Source organism: Alligator sinensis, unplaced genomic scaffold, assembly GCF_000455745.1.
Source record: "Alligator sinensis unplaced genomic scaffold, ASM45574v1 scaffold74_2, whole genome shotgun sequence".
Taxonomy (NCBI): Eukaryota; Metazoa; Chordata; order Crocodylia; family Alligatoridae; genus Alligator; species Alligator sinensis.
In genome coordinates this window covers 1,725,307-1,748,707 of record NW_005841931.1, presented here as the reverse complement: position 1 = coordinate 1,748,707, position 23,401 = coordinate 1,725,307, and the positions used below count along the sequence as shown (strand labels likewise).

The 23,401-nt window shown below is 46.9% G+C and overlaps 1 protein-coding gene across 1 annotated transcript in view; it reads left to right on the top strand.

The window, feature by feature from the left end:
- Positions 1 to 23,401, top strand: part of TBXAS1 (thromboxane A synthase 1) — a 390,857-nt gene that overhangs the window by 177,824 nt on the left and 189,632 nt on the right. The window lies entirely within an intron of this gene.

Genomic DNA, 23,401 nt, shown 5'->3' with positions numbered 1-23,401 from the left:
CAAATCCCAGGATATCATTCTCCTGCTGTACTCAGCCTTGGTGAGGCTGCAGCTGGAGCACTCCATCCAATTCTGGCCTCCACAATTTAAAAAAGATGTGGAGAAGCTTGAGAGAGTCCAGAGAAGAGCCACGCACATGATCAGCGGGCAGGAGAACAGCTCATATGGGACCTGGTGGCTGCCTATAAGTATATAAGGGGTGTACATCAGGATCTGGGGGAATGCCTGTTCACCAGAGCACCCCAAGGGATGACAAGGTCAAACAGTCACAAACTCCTCCAAGACCATTTCAGGCTGGACATAAGGAAGAACTTCTTTACTTTCCGAGCCCCCAAGGCTTGGAACAGACTGCCGCCACAGGTGGTGCTAGCACTTACTCTGGACTCCTTTAAGAGACATTTGGACATTTATCTTGCTGGGATCCTTTGACCCCAGCTGACTTCCAGCCCTAATGTCTATGAAATTTATGATTAAGTTGGTAACCCTAACTCCTCCTACCCATGCATGATACAGAGGGGGGTGTTGACTTGAGTGAAAGTTGTGGCTGAGATTCTGCTTGCAGATCTTTGTCCTGTCCTTTAAATCAGTGATAGATTTTTATTCTCTGAGCCTGCCTGCAATTATCTCATATGGAGCCTGAATGCTCAGTCTCTGTGCAAGCAAACAGATTTGGCCCTGTATGAGCTGCAGCCAAGCAGTGTTTATTTGGAGTGGTTAACTCTCCCTTTGAATATCTGAAATGTAATATCAAGAAAATCTGTTTTTGAGTGGTATGAAAAAAGCATGTTGGGCTCCCCCCTCCTCTCTCTTTGCCCTCTTCATGATGTTTTTGAATTACAGATTAGTAATTTTGTACTGTATTTGTGGCAGTAACCTAGGGTGACCGGCTCAAAACTGCGTTGAGGTTCACTGTCAGCATCCACTTTTATAACAGGCAACCAAGTAATAACAAACCGAGTGTTGTTTTCCTGTGGAGCTGGGGTATATTTTATTCCTACCCATGTAATCAGCAGGCAGGCACTAATGAGCTCATATTTTTCCACTTAATATAGACTTGATTAAGGTGAGTGATTTAGCCACGTTTTTATTTTCTGCTGTTAATGAATACCATCCTCATCCTTGGGACATGCACAATTTTTCCCTATGTTTATAATTACAGTAGGAAAGGATAAAATGAAAATTAGTACATAAACCCTGAGCCAAAAGAGTGAAAAAAAAAATTAAATTTAGATTAATCATAGAAAAATCAGAGAGAATTCTAGCCAGGGACTCTTATAGAAAATGATATCTTCTTTCTCACCACTAGTCTATATAATCTGTTGAATAGAGTTTTTCCTATAAGAACACTAATGTGGTTCTTAAACATTTATTGCTGCACCACATTATTGTGTTCCATGTGAGACAGGGTCATAATGGTGCATTATGCCAGGCAGAATAATGGGGCATAATGTGTTTCCAGACATTTAGCTTTTACATGGCAAATTTGTTTTTTGAAATAATATTTGCAGGTCATTAACATGTAAGCTTGAAGAAGTACAATCAGGGTGTTTATAGGGAACAGATAAATGAGAGATCCAGAGGTTACCTGGCCTGTAATTTAAATGATGAATTGTATCCAAGAGACTATAGAGCAAACCCGTCAGAAAATGAACTTTGGCATGTCCACAGACCAAGGTAAATGCTGAATAATCTAAGTTTATCTGATTACTGGAACTCACATTCTAAAAGAATTTATGCTGTTAGCAAATCAGAAAATTAATGGTAGATCCAATCCAGAATTTCAGATCTGAATCCTGACAAATTTGGGAGATTTTTCAGTCCATGAATCCAACCAAGCTCTTCCAGCTTTTGTCCTAGGCTGAAGCTGTAACTGTTTATTAGGGCTGTGCAAAGCCAATTCAATTTAGAGGAGATACAGCCTGATTCGGGGGATGAATCTCCAAATCAAATCAGGAGACCCATTAAAAGGTTTGAATTGAATCAGAAGCCTCTGAATCAATTCAGAGATTCGGGTGGTCCCCACTTGCTGTGGCAGGGAGCTGGACCCAGGCTCTGTGCCAGTAAGTAAGGGGGGGGACCATGGGGGAGACTCTCGCTGGCTCCCCTAGCCCCCTCAAGCGCCACCCCCCACCCGGCCCTAGCCCCTGTCCCCTCCCCCAGTCCCCTTCTCCATATCTCCCCTCCCCCCGCCATGGCTGCCCTGCACAGCCCCAGCATTCTGGCACTTAAAAGAAAAAAAAAAAGCCCCACACTCAGTGGCAGCAGCAGCAGCGGCGATTATGGCATCTGGGGGCTTGTGGCAGAGCCCCCGCTGCACAGCGTGGGGCAGTGGGGGGCAACAGGAATCAGCCTCCCCTGCCTGGTACCTGCACGACAGCTGGGTTTTTCGGGGGGTTTTTTCAGATCCGAAGCTGAATTGAATACTTGCTGCTTCTTCTACGCCTGTTTATCACTTCAGGTGCTCTTTCCTTGCTGCTGCAGTTCCCAGCAATGAGAAACCAAAAACAACCTATAAGAAGTTAATGTAACTTGTCCCTGGTAGCTGTTGTAAGGCTTTGGCCCCTTTTTGGTTGGTGCCTTCCTCCCTGGTGATGTCCGGGTGAGACTGCACCCTGGGGCCACCTAGATGGTTCTGAGTGCTGCTCCGACTTACCTGCCATGACTTCGATGTTGATAGATAGGGAGGCAGTTCCTTGTTGGTGGTCCCAGAGAGGTCGTGGCCCTGGTCTTCCTTCGTGGGGCTCCAAACCTCCCCTTTACCACACCCTTACCACATCCATGGCCTGGGAGGGCTCTGCTCCCTGTAATCTTCCCCAGGATGATCTCTTCTCACCTGCGAGGCCTGCCCAAGTGGGGTTGGGTATGTTCGACCGTCAGTCGCTCTTGAATTGATCCTTTATCTTCAGACCAACCCATGGATAACTAAACATGCCCCAGCCTGGGGTAACGATAACTTAGAAGATTCTTCACTCAAGATGAAGACGTTCGGCATCTGCTGATGAAGTACAGGGGACTCCGGACCACCAGGACCCCTCTGCCTCCCTGGGATGGGAGGAGGAATCTTTGTCTGTCCTTCTGGTTACTTCTCCCAGGGACCAGCAGGCAAGGAATTAATCACTCCTGTTCCTACCACCTGGTGGGAATTGCCGCTTCCCTGCCGGGCTCTGGGCTAGTTGCCGTCTGCTTCTCCCTCTTCACTTGGCTGCCCACAGGGTTTTGCCGTCACTCGCTGCCCTTCCCCACCAGGGTACTTGAACGCTCCAGCGCAGCCTGGTCTTTGCCTGTGATTGTGGGAACGACCTTCTTCTCCCTGCCGTGCCCCTCCGGGCAACTTTGGCTCCCCGAGCCCAGACCTGTGGTTTTCCCCACCAGGCTTCCTTGGCGGACGCTGGGGCTTCTTGCCCCGTGCCTAGCTCCACCACTCCTACCCGGCTCCGCCACCTGCCTCTCCCTGCCGGCGTCCTGCCTCTCCTGTCTTGGCTCCGCCACCTGGCTCTCTCTGGTGGTGTCCTCCTCTCCCTCCCAGCAGCTGGGTGTCTCCCTAGCTGCCTTTTGAGCGGCCTGCACTGCTTTCAGGCCCTGCCCCTGGGGTTTGCTGATCCGCAGGCTCAGGCAGCTGCGGAACTGCCAAGCCTGCATCAGCGATTTCCCCCAGCTGCTGCTCGTCCTCTTCCCTGCAGGGAGTATCGGGGTTTGTCGGGCGGGGTCCTGGGACATGTTGGGAGGGGGGCTCCTGCCTCCCCTCCCACATAACTTCACAAAACAAATGAATGACACCCTTTTTCAGGGGGGAGAAAAACCTTGCCTCATCTCCTTTATTTTCCCAAATCCTTCACATGTAGGTTGATGTAAAGTATGGAGATAAAAACAATATATTTTAGTTCTTTATATTGGCATCGGTCTCTTTCTCAATCTATTGAGCTCTGAACTGAAATCATAAAAATGGCCATTTCCCTGCATTCTGTTCAGCCAGGGTGCAAGACAGTAATAATCTTACAGGCACAGCTGATATTTATGCTGTTTTGGAACAAAATCTAGCTATAGGTTCATCCCCATCTAGCTTATACATTCATCACCAAACTCTCTAGCTCAGATTAAGCCTCAAATTCATACTCTGGGCCAGATCCTCAGCTGGTATCAATCAGCATAGTTCCATTTAACTTCTTGGGTGGTGCACCAATATAATTATATTGACTGTGGATTCACTGCTCTAGCCATGATCTTATTAGGATTTTGGTGCCTTTTTCTTTGAACCTCTCTCTCAGCCATAATTTTGTGTGTGTGTGTGTGTGTTTGTTTGCTTTTAAAAACAATTCAGACATCCATTTGGAGGCTTGTTTTAAAAATAGCTACAGAATGGCATGCTATCTTTAATTGGGAGTAGGAATCCTTAATCTAGCCCTTGAAAAGAAATTGTTTGACTTCCACAATGAAGTGACTACTCTAGTGGAATTTAACTATCGGCCAATACTAAATGGAGCCTAATACTGGCTGAATGTCACGCAACATGCTAAAATTCTGCGTTGGAATGGATTTGAGCTTCATCAAATCAGCACTGTGTCATGCTGGGTTTTTCTCAACATTCCTTACACCAAACTTTAAAATTAGAGGTGGATCTATACTGCAGCACAAGGCCAGGTTCTCAGATGACATGAAATCACTTGCATCCATTATCTTCATTGGAATGACACTGATTTACACAAAATGAAGGGAAGGCTACTTAACTGTAAGGCTCCTAGCAGATGTTACACTTATGACATGATTAGTCAGTTAATTGTGCCTTAAATAGTAACCTGGCCACAGTTCAAGCAATTAATGATGCCGTGAGAAGGAAAACCATCCACAGACGTATTACAAAAAAGTCTAATATTTTTTGTGGTTGGTTTCTATCATGCCTCTAATTGAATATGTGGCAGGGTTATGACCACACTGGGATCTCCATTATCCGTGGTACAATCCCCACCAGCCAACAGCTGACTATTGGCTGGCTCCAGGATTGCACTGGTGCTTGAAATGGCCCCGGTCCAGTCCCCGGAGCTAGCTCATGATCAGCTGATTGTTGGACCCCTGGCTCTCAACTCACTTGTGCTGGTGATCTCAGGCTCCCCCTACACTGGCAAATAGGGCATGATTGGCATCTGATTCCTGAATCCAAAATGGCGAGTCTTGCCATTCATGAGTAGCATGGCAGAAGGCATGATTGTTGGGATTGGGGATCTGATCCTATTATGTTTTTAAATGAATGTCTGTCAGCAGCCTCAACATCAGCAGGTGGGCAGTTCTGTATTACAGCAGGGCTTCCTAACTTCTGAGTGGCTGGGGGCTGCAGGACTCCCAGCCACACACAAAACTTATGTGACCCTCTTTGCACTGCACAAGCCTCCCCCCGCCCCCACTGTACTGCGTGGGCTCCCAACACATCATGGTAACCCCCTCTACTTCACCAGAGTACCCTACCATGTGAATATTTCATGCTATGCCCTGTGGCCCCTACATACCACCCTTGCCCTCTTTGTTGCACACCAGGTGACCACCATTGCACCACATCAGTGAGGATGCCATTCAGGGTGCCTGGATCCCCTCAAGCTCTCTCATCACGGGCTCCCTCAGTCCCTGCCTCCAGAGGTGTGAACTGGAAGTGGAAGATGGAGGAAGGAGGTGAAGCTCAGGGACTCTGGAAGCAGCAGCAAAAAGGAGAATAGGGAGCAGCACATGGACCAGAAACCTAGGGGCCACAGTTTAATCCCTCAGGAGGCCGCATGCACTGACTTTGTATGGGGTAACAGGCTACCATATTAGAGTGTCAGGGTCTTTCTCCCATTCTGTATAGGGGTAAATGTCTGTACATGTTTTATGTTTATGCAACAAGCACAGAGAAGTGCTTCTGCATGACTGAAGCTTCTAGGGGTTACTCCAGTACAATAATACAGAAAATGACATGAATTATACCCAGTATTCCAACCTGACGAAGTTCAGCACAAAAATGAGGAAGAGGCCTTCTAAACTAGAATGTTAGTTGAGTTGTCAGAAACTCGCATGGTCCCTACTGTCTAACCCCTGAACGACGTGTGCCCCTGGCACCTGGGGGGTATGGCGGTGGTGGGAGTGTGGCAGTGGTAAGTAGGGAGCTTCTGCAGACTCTGCTGGTGCTGGCGGTGGGGGGTGAAAAGTGCTGACCAGGGATCGGCGACCACTCGCAGACACCACTGGCTGTGTTGGCAGTGGCCAGCGATGACCGCCGACCACCTGCAGACGCTGGTGGTGGGGTCAGCGGCGGGGTTGAGTGGGGTGGCGAGTGGCGCCTTTTCATAGGGGGTGCACCGCCATGGTCATGGGGTGCACCCGCTTGCACCCCCTACGTGTTGCCAATGGTCTAACCTTTAACCCTCATCCGCTTCATTTACTGACTTTTTTCCCTGGCACTTCCTGCTGTGCCAGTTTCGACGTCATCCTCTGTCATTCGGTATCATCATTATCATGCTTTTTTGTGAAATTTTGAGTTTGTTCCCAAGGTGCTGTTGCAAATTGCAATAAACCCAGTTTTGAAATGGATAACTTGTGTACTACACATACATACAGACATCTGGTTTGCAAACAATAATCACAAACTTTTTGAAGTCTGATTGAAAAAACAATATTTGGAAAATAATTCAAATGATTGAAACAGTGCAATACAAAAGGAATTCTTAGTGCAGTATATACCATGAGAACACCATTTCATATTCCCTTTACCACCCTTCAGCAGAGTGAATGTTTACATTGTGGAATGTAACGACCACATTCTAGATAGCATTCATGAAAGTACTTTGCAGTTTTAAACATTTCTTTTGTCCTGGGAGGATGAGCACCTGTAATGGTTTATCTTTTTAAAGTCAGATTCTTACTTATCTTTTCTGTGTAGTTTTCTTTTAGATTGACTTGGGCACAAGGAAGTTGAATAATTGCATGAAGTTTCTGGTACCGGTTTCCTCAAAATTAGCTGCATGACACTCATTTTTCATGACTTTTTGCTTCCTTGTTTGTAGAAAAATAGAAGCTCCAGATATTTTTCCCTGGTGTTTCCCTAGTACAAATTTGTCTCTCAAAACCTTGATGATGTTACAAAATTTACATCTGTATGTCCTTTGTGACATGTCTTTGTCTTTTGCATCTTGTACTGAGACAATGTAAAGATTGATAGCATGTGATGGCTTGAATCTACAGCTCTTTGTGATGCAGAGTAACAAGGCACATCTACAAATGCATTTGATCCGGCCTAAGTTTACTCTGGAGTAAGCACTTTCAGGCATGTGTCTACTCATGTGGTGATTAGGGAGTAGATTTGCTGCTCTTTGCACCGAGTTTCCTGCAGCCCTGCAGTGGGCCTCTGCCACCACTGGGGGGAGTGCTAGGCTTTGGCTGTAGCTGCTAGCATCTGGCAGCCATCTTTAAAAGCCAGCTGTGCTCTCTGGCCAGTCACTTCCCTGCCGAGGAGCAGTGTACGCAGCGCAGGTGCAGTATGTGGCAGCTCTCTCCTTGCCCCCTCTGCCTCCCTGCACTATGGTTGTTTCAGCCCCTGCCCCTGGCAGCAACACCCAGCTCCCTGGGCTCCTGCTGTCCTCTGTACTGCCCCTGCTGGCATGCTGCGCTACCCAACTGCTGTCCTGTGGCCATCTTGCCCTGACCTCTGTGCATGGCCATCTCACCCTGCACAGTGACCACATGCCAGACTGCTGACCGCCATTCCAGGGCTGCTGCTGCCACTGCCACGCAACTCCCTCCAGCAGGGAAGCTGACAGGGACCTTGTGGATGCCACCACCAGAGCCACCATTGCCCTCCTGGGCCTCCAGCCCTGCTGCCTCTGGGACCACCGGCCAGGCAGGACTGGTGGTGGCACATCATCCAGCACACCTGGGAAGACGAGTAGTAACTGGAGGCCTTTCACATGACCTGGGCCACGTTCTGCAACCTCATGGAGCAACTCCAGCCCCACCTGGAGTGGTAGGATCCCAGCATACAGCCACCCCTCCCTGCAGCCACCAGCCTGGCCCTCACCCTGCTCAAGCTGGTCATGCCTGCCAGCCTGCAGTACATCAGCCACCTGTTTGGCATGGGCAAGGCCATTGCCAGGGAGGCCATCTTTGAGGTGTGCAGTGCCCTCCAGGGCATGCTGGCAGACACCATGCTCTGCGTGCATGACCCTCTGTGGGTGGTGGTGGGGTTCGGGTGCCCTGGGATTCCCCCAGTGCATCAGGGCCCTGAACAGGACCCACATCCCCGTCACCTGCCTGCCCCACAGAGACCAACCATATTACAGCCAAAGAGGCTTTCACTTGGTGGTGCTTCAGGCCATTGTGGATTACTGTGGGGCCTTTGCGCACATGAGCGCCAGCTGGGCAGGCAGTGCCTGTGATGCTCATGTCTTCTGGAACTCTGGTCTGCCAGGCCCGGTGGAGAGTGGCCACTTCAAACCAGGGGTGCTGGACCTGCAACTGGGTGTCATGGCCATCCTGCCCCTCCTCATTGGGGATCCTGTCTACCCACTCCTGCCCTGGCTCATGTGGCCCTACACTGGCTACCTGCTCCCCTGCCAAGCCCACTTCAACTGCTGCCTAGGCTGGACCCACACCCTGGTGGAGAGCTCCTCTGGCTGCCTCTAGGGCTTCTGGAGCTCCCTCCCTGCTCACCATATTTGCCGAGAACAGCCTGCCCCGGGCCATCATTGTAGCCTGTGTGCTGCATAACATCTGTGAGGCCTGATGGGGAGCTCTTCCGTGAGGCCTGGGTGGAGGAGGCATGGTGTGCAGGGGATACCTGGCAGCATGAGCACCACCTACAGTGGCAGTGGTGGGTTCCCCCCACAGGCCCCAGGAGAGCTGCATGCTCACCAGTGGGACTAGGGCACCGGGTGTGGAATGCCCTGGCCAACCACCTCCTTCAGCACTCCCCACTTTAGCTCACCAGCACCATCAGCTATGGACCCCCAACCCTACCTGCCCATCCCCAGCACCACGCTCACTGCACACATATTTCACAAGAACAAGTTTTTATTTCCCTCACATCAGCCAGAACCTCCTTTCCCACTCCCTCCCTAATAAACAGAGCCCTCCTCCCCACTCAACAAACAGAGCCCCTCCACCACCCAACCCATCCACCAGCAATAAAACCCTTGCTCCCCATGAAAATTATGTACAATGTCCATTGTGGGCTGTCCTGGGGTAGGGAGCTGTGGGGTGGGAGTGCCTAGGGGGCAGAGCCTGGGGGCATATGGCCAGCATCCTGGCCTCTGCCTGTTCCCCCACAGGTACAGACACTGTGGTGAATGTGGTGGGCTGGGGGCTCCCCCTCTGTCAACTGAAATCCAGGCCTAGCAAGACTGGCAAGCAGTCCTGGTGCTGCTGCAGGCAGCTGTGGCTCCACGCCTGTGTGGAGCTAAGGTGAGTAGTAGGGCTGGGTGCAGGCAGGGGGCCTGGGTGGCAGGGCACCTGGGGCAGGTCTGGGCCAGATGCTTCTGGCTGGTAGAGGCATGCTGCAGGACCTCCTCCCATGCCCAGGCTGGGGCCTGCTGTGGGGCAGTGGGTGGCTACCAGAGGGCAGGCAGGGCATGGGGTTGGGCAGTGAGTGGCATGAACACAACTGTAAGGGCCAAAACAGTGTGCAGCACCATGTCATCCATGACCTGCACTGTCTGGCCCAGGGTGGCATTCTGTTCCCACAGCACCTGCAGCTGCTTGTGCTCCAGGGCCAGGAGCTTGGCCCAGACCTCCTAGGGCCCCTACTTCCTCACGGGTGACATTCTTCTCCCACCAGGCCCGTTAGTTTTCTAGTTGGTCCCACAACGTCACCACCAGCTGCTCCATGAGGAGGGTCCTGTCCTGGGTCCTCCTTTGGCAGAGCTGGTATGTCTGCAGGAGGGCCCTGGCTGTGGGTGCCAGTAACCCTGAGGCTGTATCCTGGCTGCCAGGAGCAGCCTGTGCCCTGCCTGCAGCTGTGGCACTTGTAGAGCCATGAGACAGAAGCTGTTTGTGAGAGTTTGCAGAGAGATATCTGAGATAAGATGTTCTGTATCAGGGGCTGTGTGCTGCCCAGCCACAGATCAGGATTTGGGTGAGCACGGGTGCCCAGAGACCAGGATAAAGTTGGGCAGGCAGGCCTGGACCCAAGCATTTGCTGGCTGAGCCCCCTGTCCACACTTGCTTCCCAGGGGCTGGCATACCACTGGGTGCTGGCCGCAACCAGCCTGCCTCCCCCAGTCCTGTTTGCAGGGCCGGAGAGGCCAGGCTCTCCTCCTGCAGGCTAGTCACTTCCTTGTGCTGCCACCTAGCCTATGGTGCCCAGGCTTAAGGGGCATGGGGCTCCTGGACGCCTGGGACAATGAGATGCCCATGCCCCTGCCCTCCCCACAGGGAACCTCTCTGGGGAGATCCCCTGGGGCCAACCTCTAAGTGCACTGGCGCTGCACCCCAAGCATGCCCCTGATGTACGTGTTGCAAGCAGTGTGTGAGGAGCTGTTTGTGTGGGCTGAGGGGTGTCTGACCCACTATGCCCTGATGCTGCTGGGTGCACCTGCACACCTCGTACAGGGCCCTGAGCTACAGTGGCACAGAGGGCAGGCCAGGTCTGCCCCACAACCTTTGCCAACACCTGGAGGGCTACCTGTGGCTGTGGTACACGTTCCCGGCCCCCCCATAGCCAAGAAGGACTTCATCTCCAGCATTGATGCATTTCTCGGTGTGTTAGGCCCATGCCCACCTAACTGTAGGCATGGGATGCTCAGTAAAGTTTATCACTGTCTCCTGCCTCCCTGCATGCTGTTGGGGAGTGAACCTGGGGCCAGGGGAGTGCAAGTGGGGTGGGGGGACAGAAGCAGGTGCTGGGGCAGGGAGGCCCCTGCCCCCCTAGTATGAGCCTTACCATGTGGTTGGGGCTGGCGTGGCCAGTGGCTCCACTCAGACCTGGGTGGCAGTGATTGCATGTGGCTCCGGGCAGTCTCCAATGGAGGGGCACGCCATGTGGGTACCTGGCTAGGGCCCCCACCAGGAAGGAGCTGGTGCTGCTGTCAGCTGGCGATGTCAATGCCAGCTGCACCTCATGGCTGGCCCTGGGGCTGAGGAACTGGTGAGGTAGGCGCTGGCCAGGGCTCCCCCACCAGGGGCTGGTGCTGGCACTGGCCCTGACCAGGGGCCCAGTGGTGGCTGGAAACTGCAGCCGGGGAGCTTGTTGGGACAGGGCACTGCACACCTGAGGGGCCCCCCCTCTGGTGACGTGGATGGGGTGGAAGCACAGGTAGGCTGCCAGTGCTGCTAAAGATAGCATGGTTGCGACCTGGGTCCCAGGTCGCAAGGATGGCCTTCACTTGCTGCATAAAGGGCATGGACTTATGGGCATGGCCAAACCGATGATTGTGGTAGGTCATGGTGACCCACTGTGCCTGCAAGACCTTGACCTTTATGCATCACTGCTGTGCCCACTGGTTGTGTCTGTGCTCCCTTATCCGGCCTGACAGTGCCTCATAGATATGGGCATTGGAGCACCTGCCCTCGCTCAAACTGGTGAGGCAATACTGCCTTGTCCCACAGCACCACGAGGTCACCAGTCTCCTCAGTTCAGTTGGGGCCCCAGGTGGCAGGCATGGGCATGGGCACAGACATGGGAATGGGCCTGGGTGAGGAGGATGCTACGATGGGTCCTGTGCTGGCTCTTTGGGCCCCCACATGGTTGTCCCTGTGTTGCTGGCCCTGGGCAGCTGCCTGCAGCACCCAGAGCAGGGGCACAGGAAGGGATTGGCAGCCACGCAGCAGGTGCAATGTCTCACAGCACCTGCAGGTAGAGGGCAGGCTGCTAGGGGTGTGCTGCAGGTACATGGCCCTGGCCCTGCTGGCCAGAAACTGCCTGCAGCTGGCCCTGGGGATTGACAGACCTGGATGGAGGCTTCAGCAGCCTGCAGCACCCTGCTGGCCTCGACAGCACTGTCCTGGCAGCCGTGCAGCAGTGTGATGCCAACCAGCAGTTCTGGGGTGCAGGCAGGCAGGCACAGATAGGCTGTGGCCTGCCTAGGGGAACACAGGGCCTGGAGTGCCCTCAGGCTCCCTGTTGAGTATCCCCCAGGGCTCAAAATGCTTGTAGGTTTTTAAAGCCTGCAGACAGGACCTGGCATAGAGGCAGCCCAGCCCTGGAGCAGGAGAGGCTCCCAGCCTGGAGCCCTGGGGCTAGCCTGAGGCTGGCTCCCTTGTGGCAGGGCAGACCCAGAAGCAGACATGCTCCCAGGTCACATCTACACATACGTAACTGCGCAGTAACTAATCCTGCATAAATTTACTACTTGCATTTCCAGGTAGCAAACTGACATGGTATTAAGGATTTTTAATCTGGGACAGTAAGCATGTGCGTGTGTAAATGTGCGCGCTTACTGTGCAGTAAACTAGGCTAATGTGCCTTAACACGTCTCATATAGATGTGCCCACAGTGGGAATATTTTGCCTTGTAGTATGAATTTAAACACAAATTGAATGGTATATAAACTAGGGTTCTACCTTGCTTGGTTGAGTTGAGGGTACCCTGCTTTTAGAAATGGCTTCCTGCCTTGAAGAATTCAGGGAAAAATGCCCAAGTGCTGAATTTATCAAAATGTATTTTGCACCCAAAAATTTTCTACATCTGCTAGGTCATACATCCTCCTAAAACATTGGATTGAAATCTTTGTTGGCATAACTCCATTGAAATAAATGGAGTTATGCCAGCAGAGAATTGGGACAGATGTATGCCACTTGGCTACTTAATGTTAATTTGCACCCAAAATTCACAGTCAAGCAGTCAGGGCCCCAAGGCATTGGATATATTTTTTTCTCTCTGAGGCAGGTGAGGGAGGATTTACGTGTTCTTACTTTTCTACCTCAAACTCTAACTTGGAAGAACTAGGGCAGGCTTTTCTTGATTCAGGAACCACAATGATAGAACTTTCTTTCTAAATATCTTTCACCAAAGTGCTTTTTTATCTTATCTTCAGAGTTAAGTCAAATGCTTTTCTAGTTGGGTCAGTTAATTTTTAATGATTTCTTCCCCCACCCCTTTTCAATGACTCCTTATATTGTTTTGTTTGTTGTGTGCCCATCTCACATTACTAGCTTTTTGGCTGATTTTTATGGGTAATTAAGTCCAGTTTTGTTTATCTGTTTAGAAATGTTGCTACATACCATATGCTTACAATATGCAGCTAAATAATTTTGAAAGGAGTTGTTTCTTTCTGATTGTGTGGACCTTCATGTATGCATAATAAACAACCTCTCCCTCGCTTTTCCTGCAGGTAATGGCATTTAAGTAAAGCTGTCAAATGATTACTGACATTAGCTGCAAAATTAATCAAGCTTAGGAATGGGTTAGGCTTATAGAAAGTCTTGTCATATTGGCCACATCATTATGCAGCATGTTGTATCATGGGAGCCATCTGGTCTTCTAGTTCCCAATAAAATGAAGTAGGGGTGCACCAATAAAGATTTTTTGGCCAATACTGATGGCTGATTATTGACCAGCCATATCGGCCCATACTGATCCAATTGCTGAGATGCAGCCCAGCAGCCTGGAGAACAGCGTTCAGCTGGTAAGTCTATTGTGGGGAAGGGGCATGGAGCCACAGTGAGGGAGGGAGTAGGGCAGATGCTGCACAGCTGGGGGGGGTGGGCTGTGGGAGGGAGCTGGTGGCTCATCTGGGGGTGTAGGGAGGTGGAGGGGGCGGCTCCCATTGCTACATGCACCCCCAGGGGAGGCACGGGAGGCATGTGCTCCCCCACCCTCTCTGTTCTCTGCATGGGGTGAGGGCAGATTGCCACTGTGCAGTCAGGGCCAGGGCTGCTCTAGCCTTTTCCCGGTGGTGGCTGTGCTTGGGCCGGGCTGGTAGGGGTGGGCGGTGGCAGCACTGGGAGGGAGGGAGGGCTACAGTGGGGGCTAGAGCCACCCCAAGTTTTGCTGTAGCCTCCCCTCCCAGTGGGGGCAGAATCTGACATCTGGCCCTAGCGTAGCTGTAGGGAAGAAGCTGGAGCAGCCCCTATCCCGAGCGTACAGTGGCAGCCCGCCCTCACCCCATGCATGGATCTGGGAGGGCACATGCTCCCCATGGCTCCTTTACTGGTGTGTGCAGTAGCAGGAGCTGCCCCCAGATGAGCCCCTGGTTCCATCCCATGCCCTGCCCCAGCCCCACTCCCTCCCTCACCTTAGGGGTCTTGTTCTGGTCCCCCTCCCTGCCACACCCCTTCCCCTAACAGACTTACTGGCCAGACACTGCTCTCTGAGCTGGTGGGATTGCACTCCTGGCCATGTGCATGCTGTGGCTGTGGGCATGCACACAGCATTGATCAGCAACATTATCAGCCACATCAGCTAAAAAAAAGCTGATTGACAATAATGTCGATTTTTCTTTTATCAGTGCCAATATGATATGGACCAATGTTTTGGTGCACCTCTAAAATGAAGGATTCTTTGGTGATTCAGTCACTTGACTGTGATTTAGGAGACCTTGGTTTTATGTACTGAGTACGTGTATGTGTGTGTGTGTGTGTGTGTGTGTGTGTGTGTGTGTACAACTCCTGCCAAATAGTTGGGGCTATTCTGTATTGTGCCTGTCTCCTGTTGTTGCTGTTTTGCTTTCAGGTAACTGTTTTGTCCATTCAGTAATGTTGGTTGCCTTGTTGCTCCCTGTCTGATCTCACATGGACAAACAAACCCTATGCAGTACATAACTGGGTTCAGTTTTGGGCTCTGCTGTGGCCTTCCTGTGTGACAGTGGGCATTTAGGAAACACTTTGTCACAGAAACATTCTTTACCATAGTGGAAATAGAAATTTCCTAACTAAACACTTGTCATCAAAAAATATCATGGTGTCAAAGACAAAATTGTTTGTGGAAAAGGGTCAATCTTCACATATCTCCCGATCTGAATGATTAAAAAAGTTTTGAATTGTTCTAAACATCCCATTGTGTGACATGTTTATAAAATTACTACACTTTGAAATACTAGTTAATTTATACTTACTTACTTCTCAGTTCCTCTAACCATATGGCTGATCCACATCAACCACTGTGGCCATACCACACTTGTAATGAGGGGCTATGCTATGCTATTTTGTAGTTCTTTGTTACTTATGTACCTCTTAAAGGTTACAAAATATTGACAGTTAATATCAAAACACTTCATGTCAAAAATTCAATATTTTTATTATCCTTGAACATTGTGGTTGTTTTTGACTTTTCATCTCAATTAGGGCTGAGAAAAATTGAAATCAACTCTTGTGGGACAGGTAAATGGTTTCCTGACCAGGTCTAGCACTTAACTGTGTGGCTAAGTACATCAGCACTTAAGCACGTGTCTAACTTTTAAATACCATCTTAAGTCTCATTGGCTTTAGTGGGTCTCTAGCGCATGCTTAAGGATGCTTTCCTAAGTCTTTCTGTGCCTTGTTCAGAAAATATGGATAGTAATCCTTTCCCACTTAATAAGAGTGTTTAATGAATGTATTGTCACTCATGTTTATAAGGGCGTAATTACTCTGGTTTTGAATGTCACAAAACAGTTTACAAACAAGTAGGTTGACTAGAGTCCAATCCACTATTTTACAGGTAGAAAGAATGTGCTGGTTGCCTGACTTGGAATGGTTTTCCATTGCAAAATCTTTCTCTCTTCCTTATATTGTACTGCCATTGTAAATCATTTGTTTGGCTTGTTTTCTTAAGAAGGATGCTCTGTAAGCAGGTTGCCGTGTTTAAAATGTTGTCCGTGTAGCACTGACTTGAGAAGACTACCTTATCCCTTATTGATTGCCATGGCAGCTAAGATTTGCTGAGCTTCTTAGAAACAGTAGTAAGGCATTCTCACCTGATGGCTAGTTGAGGACCCTCACGGGTGGATCCAGCACCTGGTCAGAGCTATGGTTTTGGTAGGATGTAGGATATACTCTTTCTGAAAAAAATCTGCTGAACAAAAAGACATTAAGGCAGATTCTTGGTACTTTTCTCCTTAAGATTTTTTTTTCATTCTTATTGAGAAGGACCAATACATGTTATGGTTCTATCTAAAAATGTATAAATACTAACTCATTCAGTAATCAAACTGTGAAGCAGCAGCAATTAATTTCCAGAGCATGAAAAAGTTGGGCGTGGGATATGACAGAAAATAGGATGGATTTCAGTTTTTCTGAGTTGTATTCCTCCTACAAAATGAAAACTCTTCTGATCAGGTGTTTGAAAGCTACGTAGTTTTAGATGCCATAAGAAGACAAGGGTGGCCAGCTTGTGGCACAAGTGCCATGGACCTCTCTATGTGGCACACAGCAGATCAGGGAGGGGACAGGCCACACATCAGCAGGTAGGGCAGGAAGCAGGAAGCAGACTAGGACATCATGCAGGGAGTGCAAGGCAGGAAGTACAAAGTATATCAGAAAATTGAGCAAGGGGTTCAGAACGGCACTCAGAGTGGGTGTGGGGCTAATTTGTGGCATGGCTGCCAAAAGGGTCGGACTAAGGAAACTGGAAAATTTGTAGGCCTTTATTTTTGAGTCCTTCCATTAAGGACAGTGGCAGAAACTCCAAGTCAGATATTGATAACTTGACTCATGTTGCATACCATATTTGTAGTGAATGACTTTATAAACTTCCGTAGGACCAATCACGTAGTATTTTTCAGCATGAATAGAGGTATTAGAATATGCCCTTAAGTTTTTCTGTTTGTTTATGGTTTTGTGCTGCTGCTTGCATATTGATGTCTGGACATCTTTTCTGTAAACACTGAAAAGAAGAATGTAGGTGAAATGTAAATTATTTGTCTGTCTTTCTGTATATATAACTCTTTGAAACCAAAAGTCTGCAGGACTAAAGGAAACAAGAATACAAAGGCAGTAATGGCACCTAGTAATAATCAGCTTCTTTTTTTAAGTCCTTTATTTTTGCTGTTACAACCATCTGTGATTAGTTCAATACCTGCCTCTAGGTAGACATGGGTAAACCAGATGGATTACACAGTGTACAGAACTAATGATAGTGCCTGATAATGTGTGCAAATCTTCCTTTCAGCAGTTGCACAAGGTGGTTTAAACATGCTGAATACAGCTGTACACAATTACATTGCTTTTGAAACTAAAACAGCCAGTGAAATTTCTGTTCCTGGAAATGGTCAAAATTAGTCAATAAAAAAAAATCCTTTACATTTCCATGTATTGTGATATGCTGCTTCTTAGATGCAAGACTTTCTTGCCAAGTCTATTGAAATTAAAAAAGAAGAGAACCGCATAATGAAGTACAGAAGGTGGTTTTGCTGCAGGTGTAAAAAGAGACTGGTTTAAAAATGCTGTCTGTGCATGCACGTGCATGCAGCAGAGAGACAGAGAAAAAAAAAGAAGTGCTCTCTCTTTCTTATTTTTCCTTCTTTCTTTCTTATATTAATTCTTCTGATACTCTAAGATCAACTTGTGGACTATTCTTTACCCACTTACTTATCCTTGCTATCACCCCTACCCCTTTTTTGTGGTTTCTGTAAAGTTTTATTTCCAACTGACTCAGAAAAGCAAGATCAGTGTTTCATTAGGTCTCTTCTTCCATTTTCCAGTTTTTCCTCCTGTTGAAAACTTGCCAGTCACTTCTAGAGCCTATGTTGTTTTTTTCTGCAGGAGATATCATTAAGGCTTTAAACCCACTAATGATGGAAATGTGCACTGCTTGAAGGCTTCTGCAATATTAACTACATCCAATTATGTTAGGTAAATGTATGAGCATAGTCAAAACAGGATGAAAGCATATCTTTCTATTCAGGCCAAAAGCATTCTTCTGAGCCAATCTTTTATCCAACTTACATTGGCTATTTATTTACTATTTTGTGGCATTTTTAATACTTATTTTTAACATTCTATTTCAGCTCTAAAGACAAACAAGATACTTGCAAGGGGAAGGTATCTTTTCCCATGGCTCTTTATTTAGAGGGAACATATTATTACTGGCTAAATATATTAAATCTTTAAGCCCTGATAAGTATTTTTTTTCTCATTAAATGCAGAATGGTTTCCTTATCTGAAACTTAATTGTATTTTGCCTAGCTTTTGTTTAGCAGTGGCAGTTCTGCACTAGGGGAGTGGGATATAGAACAGCATTGGGTTTGCAGGTATTAGCCTTGATTTCTGTTGCTTTTTGCAGATGAGTCCACCTTGCTCTGTCTAGTTGGGGTCATGGTTCTGTTTTTGTGACTTGGTTTTCACTGGGTGACAACAATTTAAAATGCAAGACAAGCATAAGGAGGATTTTCTCTAGCATAGTACTAGATAATCTGCAGGTTCTTTCATTGTCTCATTCCATTTTGGGAAGATCCATAAGTCCTGTTTCCCATTAGACTGAATAACCTGAAATAAAATGCAAAGCATTGGTCTTGCACCCTCCCCTCTATTACTAACCTCTGAAAATATTATTTATCAGTATCAGGTTTGTTATTTTGTTATTTTTCACTCTCTTTTCCATTTGTCTCATACGAGAGAGTTGTGCCCTTTTACCTCAGCCTTTCCCTGTGCACTCCATTTAGAAGAAGGGGGAGCTTGATACTACAGTTCTTGACTTGGCAGGTGGTATTTTAATTGAGATTAGAATCAGACCACAATGTTTTGATCTGTACTGTGAATATCCTGAAGGTAGGGGCTGGCTGGATACTGGTATTTCCCCCCCACTCTCAAATCCATTTCTTCATGTAACTTAGCTATTTGTTGAAATTATCCGCTTACTGAACAGCCTCATCCAATTCCTGTGAAACCCAAGTACATAGATGAACCCACTAATGGTGCCTCAAAGCTCAGAGTGCTGATGTCAGGGTAGAGGTCCAGCAGCTCAAGAACTCAAACCCCAGTAGTGTTGTGAATCAGCTGTAGATCAGAAGAATGTGCGTGGTATCAGATGTACGGATGAGCACTTGTTTTTGCTGGAGATTTGCTGTTTCTGATACCGCTGAAAGTATCTGTGGGTGCTTGTCCCCCAGTGCATTAGGTGTTTTTCTGTGCAACTTTACATGTGGGGAATTATATCAAGCTCCGCCTCATATTCTAGCTGTAGTTTTAATCTATAGTATATGCTTTTTTATGCAAATCTTGTTTGGTTTCTTTTTTTTTAATTTGTGGAAGTGATGATAGCAACTTCCTAAGCAGTTAGTTGCAGTGATATTTAATCAGTGTTCTTACCCAGTGAATACCCAGTACAGTGAGTATCAGTATCACTTTCTCCATCTTTTTGAGATGGGTCCAAGTTACTTTCTCTATATGTTAATGAAAACCTCTGTGCCAATCCCCAGTAGTCTGCTAGTGGCTGTCTTTTGTTTTTATTATGCATATTCCAGTGGATCAGAGTTGGTGCTCCAGTAAGGACAAGGTTAAGTACTGGGATTGACTGGGAGGTGGCATGGCATATGTGGAATCTGTCACAGTTGCCTGAAAGTATTGGGACTGGGCATACTAAGTTCTGTACTCATATAAGTAGATTTTCTTAGATTTTTTTTGCTTCACAATTAGTTGGAGTAGGTTTTTCAATGTGTGTTTTATAGTCTGTGGCAACATTGAATAATTAAATTATTGTAATTTTGGTTGTGATTGTGAACGTGTGATTATTCTCCTAAAGCTCATCTTTGGATAGTGACTGCTTTGATGCAAAGCATTTCTTTCCCTGTTTAAATATAAACTAAGCAGCCAGCAGAAGGTAATCTTTCAGACTTTTTTATTATTAACCATTGGAAGCAAGCATTTGTTTCCAATTTTAAGTTCAAGTAGTTATAAAAGTAATATTCTCATGTCTAAACAGCAGAACTGTTTCAAGTTTTTTATGTCCTACGCATTTCTTGAGAGGCATTAAACAATGTATCTGTCTTTTATTTGAACTTTAATTTGAAAACTGGGAGAGAGTTCAAGGTGTCAAGACTGATGTCTTTATATAGCATGACACACCAGTTATGTATTATGGATCCCTTCCAACTTCTTCTATTAATTTTGGTGGGAGTTGGATGGGGCTTTATATGGAATGAAGTCATTTTGTTGTTAAAGTGGTGATGAACTGAACACCAGGAGCCAGACTCATCCCAGGTATAACCTATGATATGTAAAATAAGAATTACACCAATGAAGAATTTGGCCCATTCAGTTGTTTGGGGTTTAGTTCAGATTAGGAAATGGTCTGGAGCAAAGCCAACATCTCTACTTCTGGGGATAGTTTGAACCTTGTATGGCACAGGTCTTTTTTGTAGTACATTACATACTCAGATTTTGGAGCATATCCAAACCTCTTCTAAAATTTCCTATTCCTGTGTTTCAAAGGTGTTGGTTGTAGCCATGTTTGTCTAAGGACATAGGGAGACCTGTGCAAACTTGAGCTGGCAGCTTTGTGACAATAGGCCCTTCCATTTGGACTTGAAACAGTTGGTGAATGGTTTCTCTCTCAAGGGGTTCAGCACTTCTGCCTCTAGTTCATTGTTCAGCCAGAACTAGAAAGTGCAACAGAGGAACTTCACAAGAGGCTGAGAGTAAATAAAAAATTAACCTGAGTGGTGTTTTAATTCCCAAACTAATTTTGCACAAGTCCTGGTCAAAGACTTTGGCCATGTCTTTTTTCCTTAATAGCACAACTGCCATACAGCCAAGCGTGGCATCACATCAGTTTTGAAACTTGCGCCTTTTTTTTCTGGTGCCCACAGAAAAATGAGCAAATAGTCAATATCAGTGTGGTAAATGATGAGCTCAGAGAATAGCTTCTGGACTGGGTAGACCTGATGCTATTATCACACTTTCTCTGTGATCATATGTGATGTAACATTAATTCCCCAAGAGTGAAGCCTTGCTAGGATGGCATATTTGCAGCATTGTCTGACAATATGCAGCAGTTAAATCCTGCATGCATTTAATGCAATTATGGAATAATTACGAGTGTTACAAGCTATGAGCAAGGTTTTCTGGAAGAGCTGTGCCTGATCATCTAGGATTTGAAATAACAATACTTCTGGTCAACACAGTGGACAAGTGTGGAGTAGCAGTTGCTGTTGTGTAATGCTCTGGAGAGTTGGCCTTAGCACACTAAATTGACTCATCTCTTTTCTCTTTTTTTCCTTTTAATATGGTTAGACTTATTTCAGGCTTCCCCCAGACTCCCTGGACTGTAATCAGGCCACCTTTTGGTCTCTCTCAACCTGCAGATTACATACCAAAGACTACCCCCATCTCTGTAACATCAAACAAGTGCCTCCCTAGTTTTTCTATTGCTCTTTGAGCAGTATTGGTCGCTGATCATTTTTGTCTTCGACACATCTGTTTATGAGGACTCGGTGACAGCTATGCACAACTACTGTTCTGGTTTTTGGACATGTACACACGCAAGCAGATTGAAAACAGCTGATCCTGAACAACAAAAAAAGGCTGTTGATGTTGATCGATGTTAATTATTTATTTTTGCCAATCTATCACAGCAGAAATGACTGCAACTAATAGTATGCATCCTACAAGTAAATTATTCTCAGTCAAATGAAATACTCTTCTCTTTCTCTTTTCCTTCACTCTCAATTGAAAAAGGACTCATGCCTCGGCAACAAAAACAATAAAGGGGTTGCACTGTTGGGCTCTGCTAGATTAATTGTAGATTTAAAACATACAAGATTTTATTTTTCTTTTCCAGGCAGCTGCAAAAGGCAGTCTCTCCATTTCCTTTCTCTGTTTTCAGTATGCGCATTTAGATGAAGCTGAAACTGCACTTTTGCACTTTTTATCCTGCTTTACTAAAAATAATTCTGAATAATTTAACAACGGCTCAGAAATATTCCAGTTTAACCACTTGATACTTTTCATTTATATTAAGTGGAGCTGGTAGTGATGGCTTTAGATAAAGTTCCAATATGTTATATTGCAGCCTACCATTTTCAGTTTTTTAGAGCTTTACCAAACTTTAGCCCTTTGGGTTGAATTTTTTCGTGGCCTGTGTCTGTCTCAAATTGATTTTTGTGAAGGTTCAGTAGTTTCTGAGACCAAGGTTAGAGGGAAAATCCTGGTGACCTTTTCTTTTCAATGGTTAAGTACCCCTACGTTTTGGTTCAGGAACTTGAAATTTGGCAGGTGGGCCATTCTGATGTCAAGGTTGTGAAAACCTCTCTGGGCAGCTTCCTAAATCTGCCCAGGTTATAAGTCCCTGAAGAATATCAGGTTGCATGTACTCAGTCAAGACTTGTTAAAGTTTGGTAGAAAAATTCTCTAAAGATGCCCTCTGCAGTGGGCTTGCTCTGTTCTCTTACAGCTCCTGTGTGTTGAATGGATTATGTGTACAATATCACCTCCGAGATGTTGTATGTGGGGAGATGCCATCTCCTAAGGATTCAGGAGCTCAGCCAGATTTTTGTGGCAGTTGTTTCTCCTAAGAACCAGGAGACATTGTAGCGATAGGTGCCAGTACTAAGGCAAAAAGACTGCACCAGGCAGACACCCAGGAGAAGATAGGTCTGCATGTAAGATCACATACGTCTATTGCTATCAGTTATTCCACTGACTGGAGTGAAGATCCCAGTTTTGCTGATAATCCATGAAGGGATCACTGTGGTTCCACACAACAGACTTTTTAATGTTTACATTGAAATTAGACATTTATTTATGCTTTAGGAACATAAAATGTTATGTTTTAAAAAGGATGGAAAACGTCAAATTTGCATAGTCAAGGAGGGGTCATGATTATGTAATATAAAAACTGTAATAAAAACTGTACTAAACTGTACACACAAAGGTGTCCAAATGCAACTGTAACTCTGATATTAAGTGCTTAATTTTTGCCATCTGAAATTTAAAAAAAAATATTTTTTATTGTAATAGGACTATATGGCATGATGGATTAGCAGGCCAGGGAATTAGAAAAATCATCAGCCAGGCCTCAAAAAATGTTGTGACTAGTCAAAAAATTGTGCGTTTAAAAAGAACAGCAAACCCCATTTAGTTTTATTAGAAGATAAGGTGTGTGCATGATTTTGAAATTTGTTTTGTGCCACGTAAGAGCAAAACAAATTTTTTTTTGAAAATCCCCACAAGGAAAAATCCTAAGAAAATTTCACTTCGGAATCTTTCAGTTGTGACTTTTTCAATTTGCATACACGCGTGCGCGCGCGCGCACACACACACACACACACACACACACACACACACAGTTCCCTCTAAGGTATGTGTGTGAGCAGCTGCGCACAACTAAAAGTGTGGTCGCACACAGTCTTTTCAAGGCTGCACACCAGGAGAGGCTGGGGTGGGTGTCTGGCGCGGGCTCCCTGGCTCTGGAGATGTGCTCTTCTCCCCTGCATCAGGGCCGGGGAGCGGAGCACTTCCCCGGAGCCAGCAGAGCTTGCACCAGCCCCCCGCCCCAGCCTCCATCCCTTCCTTGCCTCGCCTCAGGGAGGCGCCG